Source organism: Pleurodeles waltl, unplaced genomic scaffold (genome assembly GCF_031143425.1).
Source record: "Pleurodeles waltl isolate 20211129_DDA unplaced genomic scaffold, aPleWal1.hap1.20221129 scaffold_39, whole genome shotgun sequence".
NCBI lineage: Eukaryota > Metazoa > Chordata > Amphibia > Caudata > Salamandridae > Pleurodeles > Pleurodeles waltl.
Genome location: NW_027150097.1, coordinates 7,643,228 through 7,649,227, shown reverse-complemented (window position 1 = coordinate 7,649,227; position 6,000 = coordinate 7,643,228). Strand labels below are relative to the sequence as shown.

At 46.0% G+C, this 6,000-nt stretch overlaps 1 non-coding gene across 1 annotated transcript; it reads right to left on the bottom strand.

Moving 5' to 3' along the window:
- Nucleotides 1-4,265: 4,265 nt before the first annotated feature.
- TRNAL-CAG (transfer RNA leucine (anticodon CAG)) lies at nt 4,266-4,348 on the bottom strand. The gene has a single exon. It is a non-coding gene; the product is annotated as a tRNA-Leu (tRNA).
- Between the last annotated feature and the right edge of the window lie 1,652 nt (nt 4,349-6,000).

Here is a 6,000-nt window from a genome sequence, read left to right as displayed (position 1 = left end):
TAGTATCTTTTTTTTGAGCAGCTATGTTTGTTTTGTATTGGTTAAGGAGAAATGTTGTGTTTGTCATGGGCACGCCCATGATGCACACCAAGGGAGGTAGGGAGTGTTAGTCTCCCCCGAGTTTTGGAGTTGGATGGTAGGTGCGGTGATTTGGAATCGGAGAGAATAAAAGGTCAGGGAAGGTGTTCCTCATGGCCAAAGACTCCATATTATTCTTTGTGTATTTATTAAAACTTATCTGCAAAACAGGCACTGTGTGTGCACGACGCAACACCCCCACCCCTCCCATCCCCTGAATACAGAAGTTGAAAACCAGCTCTGATTGGGACGCAGGGGACCCTGGTGCCACTGAACCTTCTGCACTGTGAACCTGCTGAACTATTGACAGCTGCGCTTTTGATATGTAGGGTCGAAACCTTTATCTCGGCCCCTCTATCACGATTTGTTGAAGATGCTGTGATTTCCTGCTTTACCGATTTACTGCGATTTAGCCAACTTCAGGCAATTAGTGCAAGCAACGGAAAATAGATCTTATCGATAATTTACAGAAACTGTTGACATTGTTTTTGATACGGTGCTTGGGAAAAAAAAGTCCACAAATGTATCCACCTCGCAAAATACACTTGTCAGAAGAGGGATTTGAACCCACACCTCCAAGGGAAGCTGCGACCTGAACGCAGCGCCTTAGACCACTCGGCCATCCTGACACTCTTGACACTGCACTGATGGCTCAATTTCCAGCTTATAAACCAAAATGAGTGCCCTGTACTGAGTGAATGTTGTTTAATGTCCTCTGTATTTTCAATTCCAGACCTTCCTGCTCAGGGAAACAGTGGGATCTGAAGCTGATGAAGGAGAGAGGATGGATCATCCTGACAGTGAATCCGGTGGTGACTGCTACTAATTCGCAATCATCGACTACTTGGGGTGTGGACATGCAGAAGTTTGAGCCAGTGCACATGGCTGGTGGTGACTGCAACTAATTCTCAATCATCTACTACAGGGGGTGTGGACATGCAGAATTTGGAGCAAGTTCAAGATTCAGATCAGGAGGTGCCTGGCTCCATACCAATCAACTCAGTGCCTCTGAGACAAGGACTTGAACGGTACAGTTTGAGTCCTCGACCGCCATGCTCAACGCGGCTGCAAGGATTCGGGGTGGATTGACTAAATGCGGCATTTCTTGTTGTGTACTATTCTTGTATACTGGATTAGTATAGTATCTTTTTTTTGAGCAGCTATGTTTGTTTTGTATTGGTTAAGGAGAAATGTTGTGTTCGTCATGGGCACGCCTATGATGCACACCAAAGGAGGTAGGGAGTGTTAGTCTCCCCCGAGTTTTGGAGTTGGATGGTAGGCGCGGTGACGTGGAACCGGAGAGAATAAAAGGTCAGGGAAGGTGTTCCTCGTGGCCAATGACTCTATATTATTCTCTGTGTATTTATTAAAACTTATCTGCAAAACAGGCACCGTGTGTGCACGATGCAACACACCCCTCCCATGCCCTGAATACAGAAGTTAAAAACCAGCTGTGATTGGGACGCAGGGGACTCTTGTGCCACTGAACCTTCTGCACTGTGAACCTGCTGAACTATTGACAGATGCGCTCTTGATATGTAGGGTCGAAACCTTTATCTCTGCCCCTCTATCACGATTTGTTGAAGATGCTGTGATTTCCCGCTTTACCGATTTACTGCGATTTAGCCAACTTCAGGAAATTAGTGCAAGCAACGGACAATAGATCTTATCGATAATTTACAGAAACTGTTGACATTGTTTTTGATACGGGTGCTTGGAAAAAAAAAGTCCAAAAATGCATCCACCTCGCAAAAGACACTTGTCAGAAGTGGGATTCGAACCCGTGCCTCCAAAGGAAACTGCGACCTGAACTCAGCGCCTTAGACCACTCGGCCATCCTGATACTCTTGACACTGCACTGATGGCTCAATTTCCAGCTTATAAACCAAAATGAGTGCCATGTACTGAGTGAATGTTGTTTAATGTCCTCTGTATTTTCAATTCCAGACCTTCCTGCTCAGGGAAACAGTGGGATCTGAAGCTGATGAAGGAGAGAAGATGGTTCATCCTGACAGTGAATCCGGTGGTGACTGCTACTAATTCTCAATCATCGACTACATGGGGTGTGGACATGCAGAGGTTTGAGCCAGTGCACATGGCCTATGGTGACTGCTACTAATTCTCAATCATCTACTACAAGGGGTGTGGACATGCAGAATTTGGAGCCAGTTCAAGATTCAGATCAGGAGGTGCCTGGCTCCATACCAATCAACTCAGTGCCTCTGAGACAAGGACTTGAACGGTACAGTTTGAGTCCTCGACCGCCATGCTCAACGCGGCTGCAAGGATTCGGGGTGGATTGACTGAATGTGGCATTTCTTGTTGTGTACTATTCTTGTATACTGGATTAGTATAGTATTTTTTTTTGAGCAGCTATGTTTGTTTTGTATTGGTTAAGGAGAAATGTTGTGTTCGTCATGGGCACGCCTATGATGTACACCAAGGGAGGTAGGGAGTGTTAGTCTCCCCTGAGTTTTGGAGTTGAATGGTAGGCGCGGTGACGTGGAACCGGAGAGAATAAAAGGTCAGGGAAGGTGTTCCTCGTGGCCAATGACTCTATATTATTCTCTGTGTATTTATTAAAACTTATCTGCGAAACAGGCACCGTGTGTGCACGATGCAACACACCCCTCTCATGCCCTGAATACAGAAGTTCAAAACCAGCTGTGATTGGGACGCAGGGGACCCTGGTGCCACTGAACCTTCTGCACTGTGAACCTGCTGAACTATTGACAGCTGCGCTCTTGATATGTAGGGTCGAAACCTTTATCTCTGCCCCTCTATCACGATTTGTTGAAGATGCTGTGATTTCCCTCTTTACTGATTTACTGCGATTTAGCCAACTTCAGGAAATTAGTGCAAGCAACGGACAATAGATCTTATCGATAATTTACAGAAACTGTTGACATTGTTTTTGATACGGGTGCTTGGAAAAAAAAAGTCCAAAAATGTATCCACCTCGCAAAAGACACTTGTCAGAAGTGGGATTCAAATCCACGCCTCCAAAGGAGACTGCAACCTGAACGCAGCGCCTTAGACCACTCGGCCATCCTGACACTCTTGACACTGCACTGATGGCTCAATTTCCAGCTTATAAACCAAAATGAGTGCCATGTACTGAGTGAATGTTGTTTAATGTCCTCTGTATTTTCAATTCCAGACCTTCCTGCTCAGGGAAACAGTGGGATCTGAAGCTGATGAAGGAGAGAGGATGGATCATCCTGACAGTGAATCCGGTGGTGACTGCTACTAATTCGCAATCATCGACTACTTGGTGTGTGGACATACAGAAGTTTGAGCCAGTGCACATGGCCGGTGGTGACTGCTACTAATTCTCAATCATCTACTACAAGGGGTGTGGACATGCAGAATTTGGAGCCAGTTCAAGATTCAGATCAGGAGGTGCCTGGCTCCATACCAATCAACTCAGTGCCTCTGAGACAAGGACTTGAACGGTACAGTTTGAGTCCTCGACCGCCATGCTCAACGCGGCTGCAAAGATTCGGGGTGGATTGACTGAATGTGGCATTTCTTGTTGTGTACTATTCTTGTATACTGGATTAGTATAGTATCTTTTTTTTGAGCAGCTATGTTTGTTTTGTATTGGTTAAGGAGAAATGTTGTGTTCGTCATGGGCACGCCTATGATGCACACCAAGGGAGGTAGAGAGTGTTAGTCTCCCCCGAGTTTTGGAGTTGGATGGTAGGCGCGGTGACGTGGAACCGGAGAGAATAAAAGGTCAGGGAAGGTGTTCCTCGTGGCCAATGACTCTATATTATTCTCTGTGTATTTATTAAAACTTATCTGCGAAACAGGCACCGTGTGTGCACGATGCAACACACCCCTCCCATGCCCTGAATACAGAAGTTAAAAACCAGCTGTGATTGGGACGCAGGGGACCCTGGTGCCACTGAACCTTCTGCACTGTGAACCTGCTGAACTATTGACAGCTGCGCTCTTGATATGCAGGGTCGAAACCTTTATCTCTGCCCCTCTTTCACGATTTGTTGAAGATGCTGTGATTTCCCGCTTTACCGATTTACTGCGATTTAGCCAACTTCAGGAAATTACTGCAAGCAACGGACAATAGATCTTATCGATAATTTACAGAAACTGTTGACATTGTTTTTGATACGGGTGCTTGGAAAAAAAAAGTCCAAAAATGTATCCACCTCGCAAAAGACACTTGTCAGAAGTGGGATTCGAACCCACGCCTCCAATGGAGACTGCGACCTGAACGCAGCGCCTTAGACCACTCGGCCATACTGACACTCTTGACACTCCACTGATGGCTCAATTTCCAGCTTATAAACCAAAATGAGTGCCATGTACTGAGTGAATGTTGTTTAATGTCCTCTGTATTTTCAATTCCAGACCTTCCTGCTCAGGGAAACAGTAGGATCTGAAGCTGATGAAGGAGAGAGGATGGATCATCCTGACAGTGAATCCGGTGGTGACTGCTACTAATTCTCAATCATCGACTACTTGGGGTGTGGACATGCAGAAGTTTGAGCCAGTGCACATGGCCGGTGGAGACTGCTACTAATTCTCAATCATCTACTACAAGGGGTGTGGACATGCAGAATTTGGAGCCAGTTCAAGATTCAGATCAGGAGGTGCCTGGCTCCATACCAATCAACTCAGTGCCTCTGAGACAAGAACTTGAACGGTACAGTTTGAGTCCTCGACCGCCATGCTCAACGCGGCTGCAAGGATTCGGGGTGGATTGACTGAATGTGGCATTTCTTGTTGTGTACTATTCTTGTATACTGGATTAGTATAGTATCTTTTTTTTGAGCAGCTATGTTTGTTTTGTATTGGTTAAGGAGAAATGTTGTGTTCGTCATGGGCACGCCTATGATGCACACCAAGGGAGGTAGGGAGTGTTAGTCTCCCCCGAGTTTTGGAGTTGGATGGTAGGCGCGGTGACGTGGAACCGGAGAGAATAAAAGGCCAGGGAAGGTGTTCCTCGTGGCCAATGACTCTATATTATTCTCTGTGTATTTATTAAAACTTATCTGCGAAACAGGCACCATGTGTGCACGATGCAACACAGCCCTCCCATGCCCTTAATACAGAAGTTAAAAACCAGCTGTGATTGGGACGCAGGGGACCCTGGTGCCACTGAACCTTCTGCACTGTGAACCTGCTGAACTATTGACAGCTGTGCTCTTGATATGTAGGGTCAAAACCTTTATCTCTGCCCCTCTATCACGATTTGTTGAAGATGCTGTGATTTCCCGCTTTACCGATTTACTGCGATTTAGCCAACTTCAGGAAATTAGTGCAAGCAACGGACAATAGATCTTATCGATAATTTACAGAAACTGTTGACATTGTTTTTGATAAGGGTGCTTGGAAAAAAAAGTCCAAAAATGTGTCCACCTCACAAAGACACTTGTCAGAAGAGGCGTTTGAACCCACGTCTCCAAGGGAGACTGTGACCTTTATGCAGCACCTTAGACCACCCGACCATCCTGACACTCTTGACACCAGACTGATGGCTCAATTTCCAGCTTATAAACCAAAATGAGTGCCATGTACTGAGTGAATGTTATTTAATTTCCTCTGTATTTTCAATTCCAGACCTTCCTGCTCAGGGAAACAGTGGGATCTGAAGCTGATGAAGGAGAGAGGATGGATCATCTTGACAGTGGACCCTGTGGTGACTGCTACTAATTCTCAATCATCTACTACATGGGGTGTGGACTTGCAGAATTTTGAGCCAGTGCATATGGCCGGTGGTGACTGCTACTAATTCTCAATCATCTACTACAGGGGGTGTGGACATGCAGAATTTGGAGCCAGTTCAAGATTCAGATCAGGAGGTGCCTGGCTCCATACCAATCAACTCAGTGCCTCTGAGACAAGGACGTGAACGGTACAGTTTGAGTCCTCGACCGCCATGCTCAACGCGGCTGC